Raw genomic sequence first — 27162 nt, 5'->3', positions numbered from 1 at the left:
GTTGGAGTATAAGAGTAAGGAAGTCTTGCTACAATTGTACAGGGCCTTGGTGAGACCACACCTGGAGTACTGTGCACAGTTCTGGTCTCCTTATCTAAGGAAGGATATACTTGCCTCGGAGGCGGTGCAACGAATGTTCACTAGATTGATTCCTGGGATGAGAGGGCTGTCCTATGATGAGAGATTGTGTAGAATGGGCCTGTACTCTTTGGAGTTTAGAAGAATGAGAGGTGATCTCATTGAAACATACAAGATTCTGAAGAGGATTGACAGGGTAGATACTGAGAGGCTGTTTCCCCTGGCTGGAGTGTCTAGAACTAGGGGGCATAGTCTCAGGATAAAGGGTAGGCCATTTAAGACTGAGATGAGGAAGGATTTCTTCACTCAGAGGGTTGCGAATCTTTGGAATTCTCTGCCCCAGAGGGCTGTGAATGCTGAGACTTTGAGTATATTCAAGGCTGAGATGATAGATTTTTGGACTCTGGGGGAATCAAGGGATATGGAGATCGGGGGGGAAAGTGGAGTTGAAGTTGATGATCAGCCATGGTCTTATTGAATGGCGGAGCAGGCTCAAGGGGCTGTATGGCCTTGTGGTAAACCACTGTTTGTATTCCACTGTGTACATGCCTGGACATGCCTCGGCTGACTCCTCCCACAAGTCCTAGTATAAAGGTGACTGCTCCCCAGCCCCTTTGTATTCTGGACCAGTCGACCACTCGAGGCAGACCTTCATTCTTTTGTTAATAAAAGCCTTTAGTTACTCTCTTAACTCTCAGTCTTTTATGAGTAATTGATAGCGCATCAGGCCTACTCCTGCTCTTTGTTCTTATGTTCTTATACAGGTAGCGTGGCAACCTGGTGGAGCAATACCACCCATTCTTGCCCAGTGGAGGTAATGAAATCTGGCCCCATGGTCTGTCAAAGAACTTTTAAAAAAATTTGGGATGTGACCAGTTCCTTTTTTTGAGAATAGGAATTTTTAAAAAGATACAATAGTGCACTGATGACACCTAGCTCTACCATACCACCACCTCTCTCGACCCCTCCACTGCCTATGATTTGTCACGTTGTTTGTCTAATATCCAGTATTGGATTAGCAGAAATTTCCTGCAATTACATATTGGAAGACCGAAGCCATTGCCTTCGGCCCCAACCACAAACTCCATTCCCTAGCCACCGACTCCATCCCTCTCTCTGGTAACTGTCTGAGGCTGAACCAGGCTATTCACAACCTTGGCATCCTATTTGAGCCTGAGCGGAGCTTCTGACCTCATATCCTGTCTGTCACCAAGATCGCCTATTTCCACTTTTGTATCATTGCCCGTTGCCATCCTGCCTCAGCTCATCTGCTGCTGAAAGCCTCATCCATGTTTCTGTTACCGCTAAACTCAACTATTCCAATGCTCTCCTGGGCAGCCTTCCATCTTGCAACCTCCGTAAACTTGAGCTCATACAAAACTCTGCTGCTCGTATCCTAACTCGCAGTGAGTTCTGCTCCCCCGTCACCACTGTGCTTACTGACCTATATTGGTATCCAGTCTAGCAACGCCTCAAATTTAAAATTCTCATCCTTATGTTCAAATCCCACCATGGCCTCACCCCTCCCTATCCCTATAACTTCCATGAGCCCTACAACTCTCAATTCCGGCCTCTTGCGCATCCCCAATTTCCTTTGCCCCACCATTGGCACCCGTTACTTCAGTTGTCTGGGCCCCAAGCTCTGAAATTCCTTTCCAAATCCTCTCTCCCCCTCTACCTCACTCTCCTCCTTTAGATCGCTCCATAAAACCTCTCTTTGACCCAGCTTTTGGACACATATCCTAATATCTCCTTACGTGGCTCAGTGTCAAATTGTGTCCGATAATGCTCCTATTAAGCACCTTGGAACCTTTTACTGCATTGAAGGCACTATATAAATGCAAATTGCTGTTGTTGTTCCTGTTGCGTTATCTGTTAGTGATCGTTTTAAGTATTTTGGATTGGTTTATTTTTTAGCAAAATGTGAATTTTTTTAAAAATCGATAGTGGCTTTTGATTGTTTGACTCTAATGCCTATTCACCATAGATCAATCAGCTTATTTTGGATCCTAAGAACATGTAGGACACTTTCCCATGCCCGAAGCACATGTTGGTCCAATGCTAGATCCAAAATTTTAATTATATTGATCTTCTTTCCTTCTTTTCAATTTTTTGTGCTCCTGAAGGATGTGCTGGAGAATGGAACACTTCCCATTTCAGATACCCAGTGTTATCATCAAGCACTTCCAGATTAGGTATTGCACAGCCAGATGCAAAGCAAAGCTCCCTCTACTCTGCTCTAACAACATTCCTCAACCCCAAACTCAGAAGTGTATCCTCTAGAGTACCAGTGTGATCTTTCATCTCGTCACTCTGTGCTAGATTTGAACCCAAGTTCCAGTGGTGAAAGACCAGTGCCTAACTCGCTATTTCACTCATTGCACCGCACCCCCCCCCAACCCCCCACCCCAAATTAATTTTCTTTGTTTTTTAAATGAATTGCTCAGCACCAAACCCCACTGCCTACACAGCCCAAACCTCAACCTGCCATCCACAGTCACCCTAAACCTCGCTACTGTGTTAGTACCTTCCATCTGGCTGCGCTCACACCTGCCCCTGCCTGACACAAGGCCCAGTGAGCTTCTCACCCCGTGCACAACACAGCAAGCGATCTGCTGGTTGTTTGAAAAGAGAAATCATGTCTTGCAAAAAAGGTTCATGTCTCTTATAAATTATAGGTCATCTATTCCAGTGAGAACCAAACTCAGGAGGACTGTTATATTTTTTGCTGTTTTCTCCCTGAAGACATTTACTCTTGCTGGACTACAGTTCAATGGAGACTGGAAGCTGTCCAGAACTTTACCTAAGTAGCCATTCATTACATAGCTAGACAATGAGAGCCAGCAGCCGATTTGATCATGGAACCCTTTGCACTGAAGCATGATTCTATTCTCATCTGATGTTCACACACATGCACTTTCTATCACGACCTGATTTTTGCCTTCTTAACCCAGGTTCAATGAGGTCAATTGTAACGCTCCAGCTCCAGCCCTGACAGAGATCAGGGGATGAAATATGAGACTTGCTAGTCAGTACAACCACACCTGGCAGTGTCATTAGCCAGTAAGCCATCAGGGAAACTCGGTTCTGATTCAACCCATTGATAGAGGGAAGGATCACTTAGATCCAATCACACTGGTGACATGCCAGTTGTTCCATAAGTCATCTTTCATTGCCTAAAGGAAGATTGTCAATGGGCAGTACTTATGTATCTCCTTACAAATCCATGCAAGTAACACCAGTACCTGTTTTGCAGCAGTGCGAGCAGACAGGACCAAGTTACTTTGCCAGTGTGCACCAGTCACTAATCAGTATGCATACATAAGCACACATGTAGAATTCTATTCATCGGCCTCTGACTGCGCCTGAAAAAACAATGGGTGGCTGATGAAATGTGGCAAGCGTGCTGCCCACACAAGGAGGGGGGGGATTTTTCGGGGGGTCTGCGGGTGCGTTCGGTGGCGGATCGGGTAGGAAATGTTTTTTTTGACAGTGGGTCGGGGCTGAACAGACCCGACACACAGCGGTGGGGGAGACAATTCAAGACATTATGACCTTGTTAACAGCCCATTAAGAAGTATTTTTAGCTCACCGTTACATTTTACGAAGTCGCCCACAGGGTCCACGTGCTCGGGGATCATGTCAGTAAGCAGGTCGGAAGTTGTCACCATGGAATCATCTCATTACTTGACAGCTGCAAATGTGCTATAAAAGCTCCCATCTCATAGCTGTTCACTTTTCAAGCTCAGAAGCTGTTGCTTACTGCATTTGGAAGACAGATTGAGCTTTATGCAGGTTGCATGTGTTTGGAGTAAACTCAGTATCCAGTGTCACCTCATTGGAACAACCTCTCTCACCATTGACAGATCGCTTCTGTCATCTCAAGTTCACCTGCCATCTATTACATCAGCATCGGTGCCCTTGAAACTATCTCACCTTGGTTCTCAGAATCCCAGCACGATCAGCCCCAACACCAGCAGCACCAACAACAACACTAACCTTCTCCTCAATCAACTGATGCTGCATAGGACACAGGGCATCAGCACCCAACCACATTGTTGCCCAGGAGACCAGGGATGGCCTCACCATGGCCAGATTTACTTCTCTTGACGATGTACACCCTGGCTGCCACATGATGCGCCAGGTTGGCACCACCCACCCCAACACCATAAAGCATCCCTACAATGCCCAAGCCAATCCTTTCATACTCATGACCATTGCGGGGGGTACCATTATGTCACACCACTCACTGCAACTCACTAAGCCTCTTCCAAAGGTGCACACAAATCTGTGCAAGAACACAAAGTGTTGAAAATAAAGGTTTCACATTAACAGAAACTTCACATGAACATTGGCTGAAACACTCAAGTGCCTACCCCTGTGTGTTGTTAGTTGGTGTAGTTGCAGTAGGATGAGGGTGAGTGAGAGGGGTGGCTAGTGAGATGGGGATGTGATAATGTAGATAGAAAGGTATGGGTGGAGGTGCAAGGTAAGTTAGTGTGAGTAAGGATGTGCAGGAGTAGAGTAGGGAAGGCAGAGTGTTGGGGATGTGATGAGTGGCACAGCAGGATGAGGTTGAGTGTGGCTTTGTATTAATGTTTTGTGATCTACTGAGATCATTGAAAGGTTTGCGCCACTACAGCCTGGTCCTCCTGATGACATCCCTGCTTGTGTCCTCCTGTGCAATGTGCAACCAGGCTGCGTTGGCCTCCTGGGGAGGTCTCTTCCACCTATTGGAAAGGAAGAGGACCTCCCTGTGTACTGTGACTCCCTCCATAAGCATATGGAGGGAGTCATGGGAGAGCCTGGGTGCACCTCTGTGCAGTGCTTGTCAGTGTTTGCAGCACCTCATTGCTGTGGAACACTGACAACATGAATGTCAAAATCAATTTGGACATGGCCCCTTTACGGAAACCGGGTGATGATGTGTCATCAAATGACGTCATCAGACCCACTTCCTTCAATTGGCCGGCAAACGCGCTGGGCAGGCTTAAGAAGCCCATCACGGGAAAATCATTTTGGACAGGGGGCTGGAGCCGGCAGTGGGGTCAGGACCCCCCACCGTCATAGCCCGCCATGGACCCGCCAAAGTAAGGTAAATCGCGGCCAAGGTACCTGAATGTTGCATATTGACACTTGCATAAGGTGGATGCTGATCTAGGCACTTGGGTTACACACATTTTCTTGTACCAACATATGCATCATTTTATCTGCTTGCAGAAGGCCATAATCAACACCAGCAAATGCACACAGGAGGGAATGTGTCTAAGCCACAGTCCCTGGCTCATTGTGAGGAAGGCCCCTGGCAATTCTGGGTGTGGAGGCAATAGGAGTGGGGAGAAAGAGATTGGAACCCTTCCTCAGAACATGGCTATTACCATCCTTTGGTTTTCATTCTTTATTTCCTTAATCACTCACTCGCATACAAATACAAACTGCAACACAACAAATACAGTTTCCTGCTATGTAATGTTCTGTTCAAAGGGTTGGCTTACTACGAGCATTCTAAAATATATTCTCTGTTCCTCCAGGTGCCAAAGAGGAGGTGATGAGCCAAATGAGCAACATCAGCAAAGTACCTCATCACACCCCTTGATCATGCACACCTTCAGTGGCAAGCAAAAACATTCAGTGGGGGGAAGGGGGCAAACAGTTAATGTGTTGCAGAAGGAAGCACGTGGTGAAGCACAACTGAGAGGAGCAAGTGCAAGTGGAATTGAAAGGTGAAATCTTCTGGCTAGAGAAGTAGCTTAAGGGCTTCAGCAGCTGTTGATCCCAGAGCTTCTGAGGTCACAGGACCTGCCCACAAGTTGGTAGGTCAGCATCAGCAATTCATGCAGTCACTTCAGAGTTTCCAAGCAGACCATATGTTTGGGGATGACTATGGAGGAGTCCACAACACAAGACTGTGCAGTGGCATCTGACCAAGCTACAGGACATTATGGAGAGTATGGTCACTCCTGGGCCACCTGCAGTATACCACCACCCCACCCTGTTAAATCTCAAGAGTTTAATAACCTTGCTTGTATAGCAATTAAAAGAGTACGCAGGAGACAGAGTTCAGTTAACAGCCACCTTTCCAGAGAATCTTCTCCACTTCATGCACTCTATTTCCCATAGTGCATTGCACATCACAACTACGGTAAGCTATGTGGGACAATTCAAATACAACATTCAAAATACACAACATCTCCTCCCCTCTTACATTAGATGTCCCAATAGAACCACAAAATTTAAAAACACAATAATAATTCAAAATTTTTAAAACACAATAATAACACAATAAAACACAGATAAAGGATAAGCCTCTGAACTATAAGTTCAAACGTATAGGGGGCCGCCGCTCTCTGGTAGGATACCGGCGGTCAGCCTGGCTCTCCAGTTCATTGTCTCTCACAGGTGATGTCAACACAGGTGTAGGCGGCTGAGGTGCCTGTATACAGGTCTCCCTTGCTGATGAGATAGGGGCGGAAGTGGCTGCTTCCTCAGAAGGTGAGCCTCTCGGTGTAGAAGGCGGATGACCCACAGCATCACCCAATGGCAGATAAACTGCTGTTGGTGGTTCAGTGGGTGTTGCTGCACTTCGTAGAAGCTGATCGGTGTGTCTCTTCCAGGCAATGTCCTCGGGTGTCTGTACAGTGTAGGATACTGGACAATGACAGTAGCAGGAACCCACTTAGGTCCACCACTGTAGTTCCGTGCCAACACATGTTCACCTGGACTGAAGACTCTGTCTATGGAGCGTTGTTCACGTCACTTGATAACATAAGAACATAAGAAATAGGAGCAGGAGTAGGCCAATCGGCCCCTCGAGCCTGCTCCGCCATTCAATAAGATCATGGCTGATCTGATCCTAACTGCCAATCCACTATCACAGAACCATCTCCTGCATCTAACAGAATTAGACACACGAAATAGGAGCAGGATCAGGCTACACGGCCCCTGGGCCCGCTCCGCTAACCACAGGGCCATGACCGATCCGAACCTAGACTCATGTCCAAATTCCTGCCCGCTCCCCATAACCCTTAATTCCCTTTACTTCTAGGAAACTGTCTATTTCTGTTTTAAATTTATGTAATGATGTAGCTTCTACAGTTTTTTGGGGCAGCATATTCCATGGACCTACCACCCTCTGAGTGAAGTAGTTCCTCCTCATCTCAGTTTTGAAAGAGCAGCCCCTTATTCTAAGACTATACCCCCTAGTTCTAGTTTCACCCATCATCGGGAACATCTTCCCTGCATCCACCCGATCCAACCCCTTCACAATCTTATATGTTTCAATAAGATTGCCTCTCATTCTTCTGAACTCCAATGAGTAGAGTCCCAATCTACTCAACCTCTCCTCATATGTCCATCCCCTCATCCCCAGGATTAACTGAGTGAACCTTCTTTGTACTGACTCGAGAGCAAGTATGTCCTTTCTTAAGTATGGACACCAAAACTGTACGCAGTATTCCAGGTGCGGTCTCACCAATACCTTGTACAACTGAAGCAATACCTCCCTATTTTTATATTCTATCCCCCTAGCAATGAAAGCCAACATTCCATTGGCCTTCTTAATCACTTGCTGCACCTGCATACTAACCTTTTGAGTTTCGTGCACCAGGACCCCCAGATCCCTTTGTACTTCAGTACTTTCCAGTTTCTTACCATTAAGATAATAACTTGTTCTACGATTTTTCCTGCCAAAGTGCATAACCTCACACTTTCCAGTATTGTATTCCATCTGCCAAATCTCTGCCCACTTACTTAGCCTGTCTATGTCCCCTTGCAGGTTTTTTATGTCCTCCTCACTCACTACTTTCCCTCCCATCTTAGTATCATCTGCAAACTTTGATATGTTACACTCAGTCCCCTCCTCCAAATCGTTAATATAGATTGTAAAGAGTTGGGGACCCAGCACTGACCCCTGCGGAACACCACTAGTTACTGATTGCCAATCTGAGAATGAACCATTTATCCCAACTCTCTGCCTTCTGTTAGATAGCCAATCCTCTATCCATGCCAGAATATTACCCCCAATCCCGTGATTTTTTATCTTAAGCAATAATCTTTTGTGTGGCACCTTGTCAAATGATCTGCTTGTCCTGCTGATACTGTACCACGTCTTTCACCTTTGGCAGTTTCAGCAGGTCAAAGTTGGTTCATAGCTCTCTTTTGAGCAGTAGAGTGGCAGGTGATGCTTTTGTGGTCGCATGTGGTGTGTTCCTGTAACTCAACAGGAAACTATTCAGGCACTGATGACGCGTTCCCTGGCCTTGCAATGCCTTTAGAGAGTGTTTCATGGTCTGAACAAACCTCTCAGCTAGACCATTGGTCGCAGGGTGGTGTGGTGCAGCCCTGATATGTTGTATGCCATCCACCTGCAAGAATGTAGCCATTTCTTGTGACACCCACTGTGGACCGTTGTCTGAGACAAGTTGCATCAGAGATCCAAATCGGCTGAACACCTCACCTAACTTCTCGATGGTCTTCTCAGCGGTGGTGGACCTCATTATAACAACCTCTGGCCACTTACTGTGCACGTCAACAGCCACCATGAACATTCTCTCCTCGAATGGACCTGCAAAGTCTACATGAATGCGGTGCCATGCTTCCTCCGGAAAGTCCCGGGGTGAAGAGGTGCAAGCTGTGGCACATTACGAACTCTCTGACATGAGGAACAGGTTTTAGCTTTGTCCTCAATCTGTCCATCCATACCCGGCCACCAGAAGTAGCTCCTCACTATTTCTTTCATACGAACCATTCCGCAGTGTCCGGAGTGTAGTTGCTGTTACACTGGTTTCCGTAGCGATGGTGGAATAACCACTCTCCTCCCCCACAGCCTTAAGAGATATGGTTTCAGGTTTGGGTCATCGCTGTCAAGCTTGCCCCTGACGATAATGTCCAGCACTGCAGACAACACTGGGTCGTTTGTGGTGTTTCGTCGGACCTGTGTCGAAGTAACAGGTGCGTTCTCCACCTGCCTGAAATAGCAGATGTCCATGCTACACATCATAGGCTTGGTGACAGGCAGCGGCAACCTGGAAAGACCATCGGCGTTGCCGTGCAGGTCAGACTTGCGATATCTAATGTCAAAGGTGTGTGCAGACAACAGCAGTGCCCACCTTTGCATTCTGCTCGCAGCAAGTGACGGAATCCCTGTATGTGGCCCGAAGATGGTCGTGAGAGGGCGGTGATCTGTTAGTAGGGTGAACTGTCTCCCGTACAAATATTGGTGAAACTTGCGAATGGCAAAAACGATACTCAGTGCTTCTCGTTCTATTTGGGCGTAGTTAGTTTCAGCTCTGTTCAAAGTCCTAGATGTGAATGCTATTGGCTTCTCTTCTCCGTTTGGCATGATATGAGAAATGACTGCTCCCACACCATATGACGATGCATCGCAAGCTAACTGTATTGGTAATGAAGGGTTAAAATGCGTCAAAGCCTCTGACTTCAGGAGCGTGTCCTTTGCTGTCATGAACGCCTCCTGGCACTTGTTAGTCCATTCCCACTTCTTGTCTTTACATAGCAACCAATGCAGCGGCCTCAGCATCGAGGCTAGGTTCGGTATGAACCGTGTATAGTAGTTCAGTAACCCTAAAAAAGAATGCAGCTGGCTGATATTTTCAGGTCCTGGGGCATCCACGCTTGCCTTGGTCTTGGACGGTGCCTTGCGAAGGCCTGTGGCATCGATCACATGACCGAGGTACTCAACAGATGCCTGAAAAAAATCGCATTTATCCCTGCGAACTCCGAGTCCGTAATCCCTCAGTCTCTGTAGCGTTGCATCCAAGTTACGCAGATGGTCTTGGTCATCACACCCAGTAACTAAGATATCATCTAAGTAGCACTGGACTCCAGGCAATCCACTAAGGATCTGGTCCATAGCACGTTGGAAAAGCGCTGGAGCTGATGTAATTCCGAAAGGAAGTCGACGATACCTAAATAGGCCCTTATGCGTCACAATAGTCAGCATTTCTCGTGACTGTTCATCCACATGCATTTGCAGGTAAGCTTGACAGAGGTCGATTGTGCTAAACTTCTGGCCCCCAGCAAGTCCCGCAAACAAATCATCAATATGGGGAAGTGGATATTGCTCCACTGACAATACAGGGTTAACAGTTACTTTAAAATCTCCACATATCCTAACTCCAGCCCCTTTCTTGAGCAGTGGTACAATGGGCGTTGCCCATTCACTCACACTGACTGGTTCTAGTACTCCACTTTCAACTAGGGCTTCAAAGTCAGCCTCGACTTTTGGTCTTATTATGTCCGTGTATAATTGAGACACGGACTGCAGGAGTTGATTATAACAAGTCTTTACTGAATGGAGACAACCTGGAAACTGAAACTACAGATGCCTGCTAGGGCCTTTTATACAGGGGTGGTCACTGCCGGTACTGCAGTCTGAGACCAGTTATTCCCTTAAAGGTACATACACAACAATTCCTCCCCTTTTAGATAAACAGTACATAACATTCATTTAACAACTAAATAATAACTAATTACAATTACAATTACGGTTGCTAGATACATTGGTTGAAGTTAAGCAATTATAAGTTCAGTCTTTGAGGAGGCTTCCTGATTCTGTCTGGATAACGCCTCTTTGGAATATCAGGTTCTTCTGCCAAGGTTGAGTCGGGATCAATGTCGTTGTTTGGTTCGTCTGCTTCCAATATCACCGATTCTGCGGTAGATGCAATTGGTACTTCGGTTTCATCGCCAGGTGTATCAGATCGTGGTGTGGAGTTGACGTTTTCCAGTGACTCTAGAATCTGGTCAGCATGGCGTCTTACAATGCTCTCTCCAACGTCCACGGTATACATTAGAGGTCCTTGCCGTGTACAGATCGTTCCTGGCTGCAATTTCTCTGTGCGGTAGTCCCGGGCCAAAACTGGTTGACCTATCTTAAAACTCCTGGTCGGCCTTTCATTCATATTCTGAAACTGCCTGTTCTCCACATCTCTTCTGACGTTTGGCTTAACCAAATCCAAGCGGCATCGTAGTCTTCGATTGAAGAACATCATGGCTGGAGTTTGGTTGGTAACCGCATGTGTCGCATTCCGGTAGGCAAACAAGAAGTTATCCACCTTGTGTTGTAAGGGTATATCTTCATTACACATTGCCTTGATAGCCTTCTTGAATGTTTGAACAAACCTCTCGGCCAATCCATTAGTGGCTGGATGATATGGGGTGGATGTGTAATGCTTAACACCATTGTTTTTTAAGAACCTCCGGAACTCTTCAGACACAAACTGTGGTCCATTGTCAGAGCAAATCTGTTCAGGCAGCCCATTCCTGGTGAATATGGTTCGTAAGACTGTGATAGTTTTTTCTGTGGTGGTTGAGGACATTTTTATTACCTCTGGCCACTTTGAATGTGCATCCACCGCAATTAAAAACATCGAGTCCATAAAGGGACCAGCAAAATCAATGTGCACCCTTTGCCATGGAGAGGAGGGCCACTCCCATGGATGTAGAGGGGCTTGTGGTGGGGCGTTTTGGACCTTCTGTCATCCAGTACAGCTCTTGGTCATCTCTTCGATTTCTCTATCGATTCCCGGCCACCACACAAACGCTCTGGCTAAGTTCTTCATTTTTATCCCTCCCAGATGACCCTCATGAAGCTCATTGAGCACTCTATCCTTCAATTTGGGTGGAATTACTACTCTGGATCCACACATCAAGGTTCCTCTGCACACTGACAGCTGTTCTCTTCTCGGCGAGAATGCTGGCAGCGGTGGTTCACCATGTGCTGGCCATCCCTTCACCGTTAAATCATAGACCCAGGAGAGTGTCGGGTCATTTCGTGTTTCCTTTTCTATGTTTGCATTCGTCACAGGGAGACATTCGACTATAGTCGAGTGGAATAACTCCACTGGATCCACTGCCAGTTCCACTTCCACTGTCAGCAACGGTAGGCGCGACAATCCATCAGCATTCCCATGCTGTTTAGTTCCTTTGTACTCGATGTCATATTGGTGTGCCCCTAGGAACAGGGACCACCTCTGTAGCTGTTGTGCCGTCATTATCGGTACGCCCTTCTGAGGGTTGAAAATGGAGATGAGAGGTTGATGATCAGTTAATAGAGTAAATTTCTGACCGTGCAGGTAGTGATTGAACTTCTTCACCCCCCACACCAGGCTGAGGGCCTCTCTGTCAATCTGGGCGTAGTTACGCTCGGCTGAAGTTAACGAGCGTGACGCAAAAGCTATCAGCCTCTCTGAACCATCAAGGAATTTATGTGACAGTACCGCCCCAATGCCATAGGGAGACGACGCATCACACGCCAGTCTTATCGGTAGTGATGGGTTGTAGTGAGCCAATACTTCTCTTGAAGTGATTAGGTCCTTACTCTTCTGAAAGACCCGCTTACATTCATCGCTCCATTTCCATGCTACTCCCGTTCATAGTAGGGCGTTCAGTGGATGCAGAATTGTGGACAAATTCAGCAAAAACTTATGGTAGTAATTCACCAATCCGAGGAATGACCTCAGTTGCGACACATTTTCAGGCGCTGGAGCCTTAACTACCGCTTCAATCTTGTCAGGGGACTTATGCAACCCCTCTTCATCAATCACGTGGCCACAATACGATATCTGTTTCTTTAAAAACTCGCACTTGGGGCGATTGGCTCATAGCCCATGTTCACGTAGTCTAGTGAGCACCTGCTCTAGGTTGGCAAGGTGTTCACTGTCATCTTCACCTCTCACTAGGATGTCGTCCAAGTAACACTGAGTCCCCGGAATCCCTTGCAGGGCTTGTTCCATCGCTCTTTGCCATATCGCCGGAGCTGATGCTACTCCGAATACCAGTCGATTATACTGGTAAAGACCTTTGTGAGTGTTTATCGTGAGATACTTCCTAGAGGATTCTTCAACCTCCATCTGCAAATATGCTTGAGCTAGGTCAATTTTTGTAAAACGCTTCCCTCCAGATAGTGAGGCGAAGATATCTTCTATCCTTGGAAGAGGATATTGTACTGTGTGAAGGACTGGGTTCACCGTCACCTTGAAGTCCCCACGGATGCGAACCTTCCTTGGCTCCTCAGACTTATTGTTTAACGTTTTCTTCATGACAGGAACGATGGGTGTCGCCCACTCGCTCCAGTCTACCTTAGATAACACGCCTGCATTCTCCAGATTCTCCAGCTCTGCCTCGACGGCTGGGCGAATTGCATATGGTACCGGTCTTACTTTGAAAAACTTGGGAATTGCATTCTCCTCTATTTTTATCGAGGCGGTTACGCCTTTAAGAGTGCCCAGTTCTTGTTGACATACCTCTTTGGCGTCAGCTAAGATTGTTGACAATCGTCCAGGAGTGACGTCGTCATCCTTTTTACCAGCCACCGTCAGTGCCTGAATGGAGTGCCAGTCTAAACTTATCTTTCTGATCCATTCACGTCCCAATAACGGTGGTCCACCATCTTGCAGAATGTAGAGATACAATTTCCGTATTTTCTTGCCGTTGTATTCGACAGGCACCCTTATTTTTCCTCTGGGGTATACTTTTTGCCCCGTATATGTCCTCAAGACAATGGATGTCTCTCTCAAGGGTATGTGTGAGAATAGCCGCTCGTAGTCTCGTCGATTCATGACGGTTAGAGCTGATCCTGTATCCGATTCCATTTTGACTTGGGACCCTGCTATCGTGAGGGTGACCCAAATGGTTCGGTGATCCTCTTTTGCGATTATGTTGTGAAGTTTGAGACAGCTTAGTCTCTTGTTCCCGGATTCACTATCGCTCATCTGGTCTTCGGAAGTACTGTCCGTCATCTTTTGTACTTTCCTGTACGGTTCCTTCGTAGCCTTTTTGTTGTCGTTGGTCTTCTTCCCAGACCTGCAAACTCGTGCAATGTGTCCCATCTTTCCGCATTGCCTGCATATTTTGTCCTTGGACCAGCAGTCCTTCTGGTCATGGGTTGTTCTGCCGCAGCGATAACATTTTGCAAATCCCCGTGTCATTTCGTGGGTGCCGTATTCCTATGGCTTTTGTTGTATTTCCGCAGCTCCCCTTGCTGCTGCTTCGTACGATACTGCCATGCTGAAAGCCTTATCTAGCGTCAGCTCTTTCTCTGAGAGTAACCTCTTCTGGGTTCCTTCACTCAGGACTCCACAGACAAATTTGTCCCGTAAGGTACCTGCCAGTCCTGCTCCGAACTGGCAGTGCTTTGATAGCTTGCGTAGTTCCGTAAGGTAATCAGCATTGCTCTCATTTTTATGCTGATTTCTCCTGTGGAATTTAAATCTTTCTGCTATCAGCAGCGGTGTAGGATTTAGGTGTTCCTGTAGGATAGCAACAATTTCATTAAAACTCTTCGCCTTCAGTTTGGCTGGAGTAATCAGGTCCCGCAATAGGCCGTACGTTCTTGCGCCCATTAAATTTAGCAATACCGGTGCCTTTTTCTCATCGGCTATTTTGTTTGCCTCGCAATATGCCTCGACTCTTTCCACATACATGGTCCAGTCTTCTATTGCATTATCGAAGGCAGTGATATCGCCAGTCTTTGGCATCTTGAAAATCTAAGATGGCGCCTCCCGTGCTTTGCCTTCGTCCCCGATGGATCAAAATGGCGCCTCCTGCGCTTTTCCTTCTTCCCCGCCGAGTTAAGATGGCGCCTCCCGCGCTTTCCCGCCGCTGCCAACGCTGTTGCTGGCGATTATATTTATTTTACTATCCTGTAATGGCGACGCCCTATGGTCTTCGCGCCTCCCCAATCGCTGCTGCCAATGCCGCTCTCCGCGGTATTTTTATTTTTCTATCGCGCTTCAATATTTGCTCCATTAATTGAAGAACCGTTCCCGGCGTGGAGCAGACCCTCTGGGACACTTCCCTCCCTCTTCTTAGGTCCGAACGCTGCCCGGCTTCGAAGCACCGGCCGCGCCCTGTGTGCTCCACCCTCTCTCTCTCTCTTTGCTTCCCGACTCGCTGCCCGGCCCCGTTGCAGAGCAACCCGATCGAGCTCTAGCCCGCCGCAGCCCAGGAGGGATCAGTGCACTACCTGCCACCAGCCCGATTAGCTGGGAAACCACAGACTGGAAAACAAAGCCTGGCTCTCGACAGTCTCTCCTGCACTTTTCAATTCGATGATTTGGAGGGCGGTTGCCCACGGTCGACGCCCGTTTCTCGAGTTTCTTTGGATTTTTTTTTTTCTTTCTTCTGGCTTCGACCTTCAAGAACGTCATCTGAGGTGCTGCCGAGTTGCAGGTAAGTCCGTTTCTTACTCGTTGCCAGTATTATGTCCGTGTATAATTGAGACACGGACTGCAGGAGTTGATTATAACAAGTCTTTACTGAATGGAGACAACCTGGAAACTGAAACTACAGAAGCCTGCTAGGGCCTTTTATACAGGGGTGGTCACTGCCGGTACTGCAGTCTGAGACCAGTTATTCCCTTAAAGGTACATACACAACAGGTCTGATGGCATAAGGTACGGGTCGTGCCTTCATGAACTTGGGTTTGCTATCCTGCTTAATACGAAGCTTCACAATAATATCTTTCATGCTACCCAGTTCTCCATTAAAGACTTCTGCATGTTTCTTTAAGATGGCGGGTAAACCTGGATCATTGTGTGACATCATATAGACTGATAACCAGTCTAATTTTATTCTCTCCATCCACGAACGTCCCAGCAGGGAGGGGTAGTCTCCTTTAACTACGTAGAGTGGTAACTTCCTAGTCTGTCCATTCAACTGAACTGTGACCTCAGTGATACCTCTCACGGTTACTCTTTCACCGGTATATGTCTTCAACGCTATGTTAGCTGGCTGAAATGGAAGGTACTTTAATGTCTTTTTGTAGACTGTTTCTGACATAAGTGATACTGCTGCCCCGGTATCGATCTGTATTCACACAGGCTGCCCCTCTGGCAAGGGTGAGACCCAGTAGCCATGCAAATCCCCAGCAACAGTCAGCACGTTCAGTAATAGTTCCTCCTCTGAAGTGTCACTTGCCTCTGTTTTGTCCTGTTCTACAGAGCGGACATGCTTCTTTGTCTTTTGTCTGAATGTTTTTTTTCTTCCTTCTGTCTTTGGCGTTTTCTCTGTGTCCTTTTTATTTCTGCATGCGCGCTGAATATGTCCCTTTTTACCACAGCTGTCGCAATCCATGTCCACACACCAGCATGCAAACGCAAGATGCCCCGTTTTGCCACAACGGAAGCATGGCCCTTGGCTCTCTGTTCTTACTTTGTGCACTTTTTCTGTTGCACCCAACTGTTGAGCTTCCTTAGCTGCCAATTCCATGGAAATACTGATTTCAATGGCCTTTTGTAGTGTCAGATTACTCTCCGTTAATAGTCTCTTCTGTATGGCTTCAGTTCTCATACCACACACTAGCCTGTCTCTTATAGTATCATTTAGCATGTCATTAAAGTGACAGTGCTCTGATAGTCTTTTTAGTGCAGCTACAAACATGGTCACTGTTTCTCCTTCTTCCTGGTTACACCTGTGGAACCTAAACCTCTCAGCTATGACTAGGGGTTTGGGTGAAAAATGCCCTTTTAGTATCTCTACAATTTCGCTATATTGTTTAGTCCCTGGTTTATCTGGATGCACTAAAGTACGCAAAAGATTGAAAGTCTTTGGTCCCATCACACTTAACAATGTAGGCACTACTTTGTTCCCTCCAATGTAATTTGCTTGTGTGAAGTATTCAAATCGTTCTGTGTATGAGCTCCATTGTTCGACATTCTCATCAAACGGTCCAATATTACCGATAATTCCAGCCATTTTCCTTCTCTCAGGCTCCTAATTATCATTCACTAAGGATCCTTCCAATGTTGGACTCAACTAAAATCACTATCAGTTAAGTGCTTCAATTCACAGATCATTTCACAGTTGAATAAATGTCCTTCCCGATTTACTCACTGTTTTTCCTTCCCTTCCTCAAGTCGTTAGTACCTTATACACCGTCTCATCTTCCCGCCATTTCAAGCTCCTTTATCCTCGAGCCAGCCTCAATTTAATTAACTGTCCACGGCAAAAATAACAGTTTTAAACACGTAAAACCCGATTATCTTCCACGCATCAGAGCCACATAAGTTCAGATGTCCGCGTCGCCACTTTTGTTAAATCTCAAGAGTTTAATAACCTTGCTTGTATAACAATTAAAAGAGTATGCAGGAGACAGAGTTCAGTTAACAGCCATCTTTCCAGAAAATCTTCTCCACTTCATGCACTCTATTTCCCATAGTGCATTGCACATCACAACTACGGTAAGCTATGTGGGACAATTCAAATACAGCATTCAAAATACACAACACACCCCACCCCACTCCCATAGCTAAGATTCTAAACTCAGCTATAGCATCCATTACAAGTGCTTTAACCAGGCGTCTGAGGGTCTTGGGCTCCAGTCTAGAGAAATCTGTCTTGTCTGGATTCACAATGTTGGGGATCTGATTGAAACAACTATAATGTAACTATAATGATTCTTCAACAACCTCATTACTGCCCAGTGGTCTCTTCCCACATGGATCACTGGCTATGCTAAAGGAAGTGTCCAGCAACAGGATAATGGAGCATGGTGGCTGAATATTATGTGTGTGATGTAACCCTGACAGATCATGGCATAGACAATGTTCTGTCAGGGTTACGTCACACTCATAATATTCAGTCACCACACTCCAATTACTATGTGTCACACAGCACAAATACCCAGCCAGCAACCAATCAATACTGTAGCACCTACAGTTGCTGGGCCACCTACTGACCCAACAAAAACAAGTATTGGATCATTTTCATCGGTAAAGAGGCAGACACTGAAATGCAGCAGCCAACGACTTCACTTTCTCCTCCCACTGGGGAACTCATGACAAGAAGTACACAAATAGGAAATAGAAAGCATGCTTTCACTAAATGGAAGCAACTAGGCAAAACCCACTGAACAAATTTGCACCATGCACTGTTAGGTTAAATGATGCTTTAATATATCAAGAGTTCATTTGGGATGGGGAAGAATAAGGTAATTGTGGAGAAATGCAGTGGTATTCTTAAGTCTTATGGATGGGGCCAATGAATATGATGCTTTAATTGGCCAGGGTATTGGGCACATATGCAGATGATTGTTGCGCATTGGATGTTTCATTAACTAAATGTGCCCTCTGTGAGAGCCTGCTGTAAAATTCTTGCCGAATGACTGGTTCATTGGGTAGACAAGTCTGTCTCAGTTGTCTCCTGCCTCTGGTTGCTTCTGCCTCTCTTCTCCTAGTGGCTTCATGGCAAGGCCCCCTTACACAGAACACAGAATCCCCACAGTGCAGATAGAGGCCATTTCGGCCCATCGAGCCTGCACCGACACATATCCCACCCGATCCCCGTAACCCCTACACCAACACATATCCCACACTATCCCCGTAACCCCACGTATTTAATCCCCCTAACACTAAGGGTCAATTTTGGACACTTTGATCAGCCTGTACTGCGGCACTCCCCCTGATCATTCCAGGCTTCAGCATGCCAATGGTCTGTTCCATCAAGACTCTGGTAGCAGCTTGCCTCATTAATTGCTCTGCAAGTCTTGTCCTAAGGTGCCTTATTAGGATAAACCCTTTCCCACTAGCAGGTAAGAAAGCAGCTGTGAGTACTGACTCCTTCCCTGAGATTGATTGACCCCCTCAATTGCCGCTGTCCTCTCACCTTGCTTTCACTGGCGAGTTTCGGGAAGCCCAGGGAACCCGTGGATGCACCATTAAACTTAAAACTGTGTTGAAATATCGCTTCAATTGAGCGATTACCATATGTTAATAGGCAACCCGCCTCTCCTGAGGAATTTGCGCATAAGCAGCCTAACATGCTCGAGTTAAATACGGAGATTGTCAGGTTGGAGCCGGCTTCCCGATGCGCTCGCACTTTTGCCGGATTTAACCTCCCACCCACACCCTCCTCCAGGTTACCATTTCCACTAAGGTATCGGTGCCTGAATGATGCAACTGTGCACTGCAGCTTAGAACATTTTGCAGAGATTTCCTGATGCTGCTTTAAAGGATCCAGTGGCATTAAAGTTCAATACAGCGGTTACCTTCTCAGCTGCTGATGGTCATCCCTGTCCTGGAAGGGGTTTCCAGAATGGACTGCAGGGTTGTGCACAGTTCAATGACAGCTTCCTTGGGCAATCATTGTCTCGCCATTGCAAATGTCTTCGAGCATACACAGGTGCAATTCTTTGGCCTGTGTGGTGGCACAAAGGTGGGTCTTAAGTGAATGTCTAAAGTGCAAACACACCTGTCTGGTATCCCACATCTATCTGCCTTCTCCTCCAACATCTGCAAATATGGAAGGATGGCCAAAGGGATACCCATATAGATAGCACACAATGATATACCTCTTGGGGAAAAAAGGGCAGATCTAGCAGATGGAGTTCAACTTTAAGAAATTGTACATTTATTTGTGTGGCAAAATAGCTGAACAGCAAAGAAGCACTAAAATAGGTGGAACAGTAAATATCAAGTACAAAACAAATTTACTTTCAGAACAAAGGCCCAACATACAGAATGGCCCTTTCTTGCAGTGCCAATTTGTATAAGAACATAAGTACATAAGAAATAGGAGCAGGAGTAGGCCATTCGGCCCTTCAAGCCTGCTCCGCCATTCAATGAGATCATGGCTGATCTTCTGCCTCAACTCCATTCACCGGCCCTATCGCCATATCCCTTGATGCCCTTACTAGTCAGAAATCTATCGACTTCTGTTTTGAATATACCCAATGACTGAGCCGCCACAGCCCTCTGGGGTAGAGAATTCCAAAGATTCACCACCCTCTGTGTGAAGAAATTTCTTCTCATCTCAGTCCTGAATGGCCTACCCTTTATCCTGAGGCTGTGGCCCCCTGGTTCTAGACTCCCCAGCCAAAGGAAACATTCTCCCAGCATCCACCCTATCAAGCCCTGTAATAAGTTTGTATGCTTCAATGAGATCCCCTCTCATTCTTCTGAATTCAAGATAATACAGGCCTAGTTTACTCAATCTCTTCTCATACGACAGTATGGTTGCTGAGCATCTGGAGTGCTTTCAGGTGCTGTAAACTTATTATGGCACCTAGCACAACATACATATGTCTCAGGGGCTTAACAAAGCTAAATGCTCAATATGCATGCAGGTTCTCTGTGCTGGAAATGCTTTTAAGGTGTATTGTGATACTGCACATGGAGCACATAGCAAACTTCAGTGCCCTGTAATTCAGAGCGCCCAGTACATAGCAGTGCTACTGGCACTGAAGGTTGCATTATCAGCCCCATACTTATTTTAACTGAAGAGTTAGGAAGTAGCTGCTTTATAAACTCTTGATTTATGGTACATCAGCTTAATACTTAAATATTTGCCTTCAACCACCGTCTGGCCCCACCTGTGACAGAGACTGTAGGTCCCGCATTGGACTAATCAGTCACCTGTGAGCTAATTTTTAATGTGGAAGCAAGTCATCCTCGGCTCCGAGGGACTGCCTAAGAAGAAGATCCATATCAAGGGTAAATAAAACTACATTTTGTTAACCTGCTCCCGAATATATGTCCCTCAAACTCCCACGCGAGAACAACCAGCCCCCCACCAAGTATTCAATTGCCAAAATGATTATGAAGGGAAAACAAAGAACCACCATATTTTTTTCTTTCTAAACTGAAAGTCCTGGGAGTAAAGCCCATTGGTAAGAATAGATATCAAAGGGTACTGGTGTAATATCTTAACTCAATGACAAAGGACCTCCTTGTGTAGATCAAATCATTCAGTAGTATTCAAGAAGCCTCTTTCTGCCTGGTTATATATTACACTTTACTGACACCTTTGCTGCAAGAAAATAATTCTCCATATAACAGGGAGGTTACAAAGAATGGCATGGGAAAACAATGTATCATATCTGAACCTACTAAAAAAAACTCAGCAAAATACTACCATAGTTAAAACAAAGTAATGCAACCAGATGTTGAAGAAAAAATCATTTTTATTCAAGTAAAATTGAAGTCAGCAAAACTTTAGTTAATGGTTACCTGCCATTAGTTTTAGTATTAACAATAATGCTCAGGTTTTATGAATCAATTTTCCCACATTTATACCAGAGTAAGACTGAAATTTGTGCTTAACTCCCCTCTTTACACGTGATTGGAAATCCAAATTTGCTGTTTATTCAGATTTGATCACTCAGGTTAACAAACCCTCGGTATAACGGCGCTTGGGTTTTTTTTATTTTAAAATAAACCGTGTGTAACTGGAGTTAGTCTGGGGGAAATATGGAGACTATCTGAAGTGAGAATGCAGAGCGTGTCCGTGCGAAAAAAGATTTCGACAGTCCGACTGTGCAGCGAAAGCTTAAGGCAGTCAGTGTGTGGTGGCTGTGCGGTGATGTGTTGTTTGCTGGTTGCAGAGGCTCAGCCCGATCGATGCTCATTGATTGTCCCTGACGAGCTGCTCCACTTTCCAACCAATGTCAGCGTGTCTCCGGCTCGCCAGGATGGGGGAAAAATGAAATTAAGGAAAATCTCTGCCGCCCTGGCGGTGTCGTTTCCACACACTTCACTTGGCAGTCTGCCAAATCCGAGGAGAAGCACACCGAAAAGATGGACTGGTAATCTGTGTTAAGGATCAGATACGTTTTAAATGCTCTCCAGAGCACAAACCCACGCATTTCAACCTGTCCCGAATGTTGCAAGCGTTTCTGTAAAATCCACATTGACCAAACAGTGAGATATTGCGATTGGTAGTGCATTAAAAAAAATCATCTGCATATCTGTGGCAAAACTTCTCGCGGCGGTTTCTAGACATTTATATATTTCTGCAAACTGGATTTCAGGTTTAAAGGCGCGGTTAGAACGAAGTAAAAATAGTTGCCGGTAGTTGCGTTGGATTATATTTCAGTTCAAAAGGTTGAGTCTTCGGTTCACGAAGATCCACTTCGGTTTTTGTGGCGCGCTCCAAAAATCTATGAAATGTATTTGCATCTACTTCCAGAGCGGTCTGGGATGTAGAGGAAGGCTTGCAGGAATCGGAAGGTTGTAGCCCCCTCACTTTTGTGTGATTTTAGTGAGTTTTTGCAGCACAGTTGCCTTACAGCAGAGTTTTTGCACGGGATTGTTGTTGCTGCTTTGAGGTGTGATTGTGATCTGTGTCTGTGGGTTTGTTTGATCCTCACTGCTGCAGCTGTTAGACACTGGCTGGACTGGCACATCCCTCCCTCCGTTGGATCTGCCTTTGGTAGGTGCGGGGGGTGAAAAAAAGGGGCCTGTGTTTGCAAATATGCAGATGTTATCATGCCGAAATCTTAGTGTGCTGTGGTGGATCAGAGGCCAAAAAAATTATTTTTTTTGCAGTTTTTTTTTGGCTGGCCGGTGGGAAAGGAAAGTAGTTGTTTTTGTGCTGCTAGTGAAATGTATCGTGGTGTTGGACGCTGTTAACATACGGGTTTCAGCTCACTGGTGCAAATTAGCAGAAAAAGAGAAAAATGAAACAAAAGTATTTGATGTGAAATTGTACACGCAGATAGTCCATGCTGCCAAGCGTGTAACTCGTGCAGTTTGTAAATTGGTGAAGGCGTGTTTACAGATTTTTTTAAAGAAAAAAAACATGTATGCATTTGCTTCTTTTTCACTTCGCCTCTTTTTTCATTTTTTTCCCTTACAGTTTATCGAGGGCAATGTTTGCCAGCTCCACCTTCTGTTAAACGAGGCTTTCCTTTCAAAAGATGTACGTCTATTAATCGAGAAGTTGTGGTTCTTATCAATGAAAAACATACGTGTCTGTGTTTGTTTTGTTTTCTCAGCCATAATCACTAGGACTATATATTTTGTTTTCCTGAAACTAGTATTTGTTAGCTGTCGGAATGCTGTTAGTGGTTCAGTTCAACAGGATAAATAAATTAGCCGGTAGTTTGCTAAACGTGAGTAGCGCGTTGGATCAAAGCAGCGTTTTGTCTAGTGGTTGTGCAGAACGTTATTGCTACCTTTTTAATGGACAACCTTTGTGTGGATCAAGAAGTACTCCGGAGATTGCAATAGCAGCGATTATGGGAAGTTAAATAGTATGGAAAGACCAACAACAAAAAAATCTTGAAATAAGTAAGGGGGGAGGGGGAATGGGGATGTACCAGAGTTTTTGAGACTACCTCATTCCTAGGATAGGACTAGGCAGAATTTCTGACTGTGACTCGAGTGGCTTTTTGGGTCCCTGAATGACATCACTATGTATTGGAGCAGTTGTTAGGTGGAAACAGTTGGTAAAATGCTGATATCTGCCAGGTAATGAGGCTGAAAAATACAGATGTGCAATAAATCATTTTTCCTAGTTTATATAGCAAAAGATGCAGAAAATTTTGAAAAAGGCTGAAGAATATGCAAAAGTTCAAAATTGAGATCCTGTATGATTATGATAACCATATAATGCTCCAAAATATGTATTAAATAGGTTACCTGAGAGCTAATTAAGGCATCAGATGTAACTGTTTCAAGCAGCTCCAGGTATCATATTTGAAATGAAAATGTGCTGAACAATTATTACCATTAGATAATACACAGTACAACATCAAATAAATGAACATTAAAAAAAAAGTACTGAATTTTGAGAACCTTTAATAGGTGAGAAGGTGGTTATATCATCTAGTGCACTTAGCAGACAGACTGGGAAGGTATGAGTTGAAATGCTGGTCTGTGCTTACTTTGTTGTTATCGACTGGGGTAGTAGGAGGAGTGCGATTGTTGGCCTCTGCTTTTTGGCTGGAAATGGAAAAAACAGACATGGTTCACATTCCTGATCACTATACAGTTATGCCTTTTACAAAGGGCATATGTGTGGAAGCCAGGTGAGGGAGGACAGGACCAGGCTTGGCTGTGTTATCCTTCCCTCTCCTCAGTGGTTGGGTGGCCTGCCAACACTCGGGTGACAAATGAAGAATGTTTATTTGAGCGAGGTGTTGGAGGGGCAGCTGGAGCCCATGTGATCCTACCTCGGCGTGAATCACTGCCTTCAGGAGGGAAGAAAATTGGGGACAAAATGTAATGACTTTTTACATTCTATTAAAATATTGCAGTTCAGATTCTTATTTGTTTGAAAATGTACTTATTTTGCCTCACATTGGTAATCCTATAGCCTGTAAAGGAAAGGAGCATAAAGTGAAGAGATGTAACATTGGGGACAATTTTTACTTTGGGCAAGGGCAGGAAGCCTGCCAATAGTGGATCAGCTGCCTGTTGTACATCCCACCCAATTTTCCCTTCCATTGATTTTTAGCAGAAAGGAAAATTAGGCAGGGTGTATAACGGGAGACCGAACCACTACTGCCAGCTTCACCTCCACCACCCAAAGTGAAAATGATTCCCATTGTCTTTCGACAACCATGCTTTCAGTAGTGGTAAAAATGTGAAACACACTTTTTGAAATTAGGATTGAATATATCCTGTTCATTTTAACAACAGTGCAAGAGTCTTTAAAACTTTTTTTTGAAAAGAAATTCTATGCATCCACGTTTGATCTTTGGTTGTTGAATAAACTGTCTGGAGAACCACATGGTGCTGTAGGTGTTGTAGACCAGTGCTTGTTGAATGACTGCATGATAGTGTGATCTGTGGAACCTGCTTTAGAAATGTAGGCCTAGAAATTCGGTTGGTAGCGCCAGCGATTAGCGCCTAAAGAGCCCGAGAATTGGAGCATTACCCAATTTTCGGGCGGGCGCTGTGAATATAGCGCCACCTCCCATATTGAGTATGATTTTAGCGCCGGCGCTAACTCTTTGCGCGCGCCTGCGGGCGCAGGCAGATCATGACATCATTTCAGTGTGCAATGCCATTTTTGCGCCCCGGACCAGATATTCGGTGGCGCCCGCAACCTTTCCGCCTGGCGCTATTAGTGACAGTTGGATGGAGCGTTCCCAGGCCCTTCTCGGACTCGGGGGGACGCTATTTAAAGGGGACAGCACTAGTATAAAAGCTGCAGCTGTTTGGGCTGGCCATCCTGATCATTGCTGGAGAGAGTTGCTGACCTTCTGTTGGACAGTAATTTTCTCATTGAGCCTTCAGAGGCACTGGCACTGGCAGCTTGAGGGCCCGGCTCCCGAGCTGGTGATGCAGCACCTGAGAGCAGAGAGGTGGAAGAGTGGCTTTAGCAAAAGGACAGGTTCGCAGCAAGGGATGCCAGATTGCGGCAAGGCTATGACATGGGTCCACAGTGAGAAAGCATGCTGGCGGGGGGAACAAGTAGAAGGAGACAGTTGTAAGAGGTGAGAAACGTACCATTGCTGTCGACAATGGGGTCGGTAGCTGCAGTGGTTACAGGACCACTCAGACGCCCTCCAAGAATCTGGTGGACTCTCTCCTCGAGATCCGTGAGAGTGACCACTTGTGGAGGTCCTCCACCGGTGCGAAGCTGGTCTTTGCCAATCCTCGCCAGCATGGACTGCAGGGAAAAGGAGGGGAAGTTATGTTACCTGATGCCCTGAGTGATCATCTCATGCCCCCCATGGTGCAAGAGCCCTTACATGACGCCCTGAGTCAAATGTGCATGTGTGTGCCCAGAAAGGGCCATGGGTGCTTGCTGGCAGATGGCCAATGGGGCACAGGCCACCCTGTAGCCATAAAGTCAGGTGCAAATGAAGGGATGCAGAAGTTTGCAGGAACAACACCCACCCTCACGACCCGAGTGAGGTCGTTGAATTTCTTTCTGCATTGGACAGGGCTCCTGGTCACCATGCTGCTGGAGTTGACCCTCTGGCATACATCCCTCCAAGCTCGTCGGTAGTCCTTATGATTCGGCCTCCTGCCATTGTCTGGGTAGAGAACATCTCGCCGGCGCTCCACTGCGGCCACCAATTGCTCCAGAGCCTCATTGATGAAGCGCTCTGCTCTCTGTCTCACCTTCTCCATCTGGTCCAAGTTTTTATCGCCAGAGAAGGGCCTGCACCGATTCTGAGGCCTGCAAGGCGCAGAGTGTGGATGCTGAAGCTGACTGACCCACCCCTTTAAGAGCTAGCCGGCGCCTGGATGTCTCGTGGTCATCGGTAATTGAGAGCACCTGCGCTGAGCCCGTCCGCTCCGATAATTGGGTTGCGCCGGAAGTTTAGCGCCTTAGGAGTCCCGTGTAATGCCTGAATTCGCGCCTCAATCACCTTTAGGGGCGATGCAACCCAATATCGCGCCAGGCGGCGATTAAGTTTCATCTGGCTATAAACTTTGCGCAGCGCCAGTTCTAATGCCTCAAGCTGGGCTGTACCCAATTTCTAGGCCGTAGGTTTTAATGCACAGTAATGTTCAAGTAATGGCTAGTTGGAATGAGTAGTCTATCTACCATTAGGTCTCTGGGTACCAAATTTAATTTTAAGAGTCTGGGCTAGTCAATTGGAAAAATATTGTAATGTATTCTTTATATCGGCAGATGAATGGTTAATGTATATAATTAATTCGCATCTATTAAAATGACATTCTGTATATAAGTATAATTAATTAAACAAACTATAGATCTGCACTTTGCTGTAGTCTCTTAATTTTACACTGATTTTACATGCTGTCTGTCCTTATATACTCTTAGGGTTGCTGTGACTGCACAGACATCTCTCCCAATGGCTGTGATTCATCTTGCACTGACCTCCACTACTGATTAGTTCTGTGTGCAGTAGAGGGAATGAAAGGAAGGCTCTTACCTCTCATGTTTATTGCAGGACTCTGGGTTTATGATTCTGGTGGTTCAGTGCTAATACTGGATGAGGTTTCTTCACATTTCTAAAGATCTGCAGGCCTTATATGACAGGAGATACTTTATTACCAGTTAACATCTGTGTCTTCACTTTTGTGGCTTTGTTCAGTTCAGTATTTTTAGGGAAAGAAGGAATCGGAAAAGCTATTCGGGCATAGATATCAGAGTATATTATTTTAGGCAAACATCTGCATTGTGAGGCATTTTTGAGAAAAGTATATGATCAAGTACATGAATGAAAGGGAAAAACACTTTTACTGGAAGAGATATGTAGTTAACAGATCATATAGTGTACTTATCTGACAGCTCTTCTGCACTGCTGGATGTAACAGCACCTCCCTGGCTGTGGCAACTGTTTCAGTAAAGTGCCAAAGAAGCAGTTGGCTTTTTTTGCCTTGACCTTATTTGAACTGTAATTCATTCATTAATCGCTGCAAA

At 45.8% G+C, this 27162-nt stretch overlaps 1 protein-coding gene and 1 long non-coding RNA gene across 9 annotated transcripts in view; one reads left to right on the top strand and one right to left on the bottom strand.

Moving 5' to 3' along the window:
- Positions 1–19170, bottom strand: part of LOC147113857 (uncharacterized) — a 35982-nt gene extending 16812 nt beyond the window's left edge. Inside the window, exons 1-2 of the long non-coding RNA XR_015079292.1 lie at positions 19082–19170; positions 16930–17031 (exon numbers count right to left, since the gene is read on the bottom strand). This is a non-coding gene — a long non-coding RNA (uncharacterized LOC147113857). The remainder of the gene's footprint in view (positions 1–16929; positions 17032–19081) is intronic.
- LOC147113856 (CXXC-type zinc finger protein 5-like) overlaps positions 18814–27162 on the top strand; it is a 32066-nt gene continuing 23717 nt past the window's right edge. Inside the window, exons 1-2 of one of the 8 annotated variants that reach the window (XM_085995224.1) lie at positions 21267–21616; positions 22669–22731. The gene's annotated coding sequence lies outside the window, so the exon portion shown is untranslated. The other 7 variants (XM_085995225.1, XM_085995226.1, XM_085995227.1 and 4 more) reach the window with 7 other exon arrangements.

Source organism: Somniosus microcephalus, chromosome 8 (genome assembly GCF_052327205.1).
Source record: "Somniosus microcephalus isolate GS21.2 chromosome 8, FLI_Smic_1.0, whole genome shotgun sequence".
Lineage (NCBI taxonomy): Eukaryota > Metazoa > Chordata > Chondrichthyes > Squaliformes > Somniosidae > Somniosus > Somniosus microcephalus.
This window is presented reverse-complemented; position numbering and strand designations above follow the sequence as displayed.